We start from the raw sequence: 1,194 nt of genomic DNA, 5'->3' as shown, positions 1-1,194 counted from the left end.
AACAACCATGGTTGGTCTTGGCCGATCAGTCAGGCGTGCAGTCGGAAGGCCAGTGTACACGTCCGTACCTTACTGTCCCGTGAAGATGTGATCTAAGCCACTCAATTTGTCCGGAAAATTTGAGTGGTCGAGATCGATTTGTAGTTGAAAACGCGTGGCCATGCCTAGTTTGGGCGCACGAATGGAGACGACCAACCATTGTTGGTCTTGACCGATTAGTCATGTATGTAGGCGGGCCCACGGTGATTGTGTTGACATGCTCTAGGCCCTTTGAATATACATCCACACCCTCCATCTATGCCTGCGAAGATGGATGGTTGAGACTGATTTGCGACACATGTAATGTGCCGCAAACCCTAATTAGGGTTTCACGTCCACGCTGCTTTGGCTGGACGAATTGGCAAGCCACGCTTCTCTTTTGGGGAGGACGACCATGTGGGGCCGACGTTGGGCCGGTGGTGAACGCGTCAGTAACTGCCTGGTGGCTATGGGTCCGATCTAAGCCATCCAATCATGCCGGTGAAATGGGATGGTCGTGATCAATTTGGGACATTTAGTGGAATTTCCTGCGACCCTCAATTCTTCACGCGGACACAACTTCGGACAAACGTATATTGCAATCTGGTCAGGTTAAGGAAGAGTCGGTCATGCAGGTAGGAAGAAGGTCCGTCAGTGTACACCACGACGCTTGTTCGATCGGCTTTGGGATGATCCACGCCATCCAACCACGCCAGTGAAGTTGGACGGACATGATGAACTTGAGACTGCCATAGGCGTCCTTTGTTTGTACGATTCCTCCAAGCTGCTTCATACCAGTCTGGACATCCAACTTCAGGCTGGTGTTCGGTGGTAGTTTGGGAGGCATGGTAGGTATTCGACCGACCAGGGCATAAGTGGGCCTGCTAGTGGTCATTAATGTAGTATCCTGCTCCTTCTGAGGATTGTGTAGGCTGGTTAAATCGTGCGGCCGACTTGTGTGGCCGTGATTGTTTCTGAGACTGATATGGACAGTCCAGATTCAAATATGTTTAATCGGGCTAGTATAACACACCGAGAGATGTAGCCTGTACGAGTATTTCGTGCATACCTCATTATCAACGTTTGGAGATTCATGTTACTCTGCTGAGAGCAACACTCAGTCGTCATGCCGCACTAATAATGAGAGTTCGGCGGAACAGGAAATACAAGGCTAGT

Source organism: Papaver somniferum, chromosome 9 (genome assembly GCF_003573695.1).
Source record: "Papaver somniferum cultivar HN1 chromosome 9, ASM357369v1, whole genome shotgun sequence".
NCBI classification, from domain to species: domain Eukaryota; kingdom Viridiplantae; phylum Streptophyta; class Magnoliopsida; order Ranunculales; family Papaveraceae; genus Papaver; species Papaver somniferum.
Note: the sequence above shows the minus strand (reverse complement) of the source record.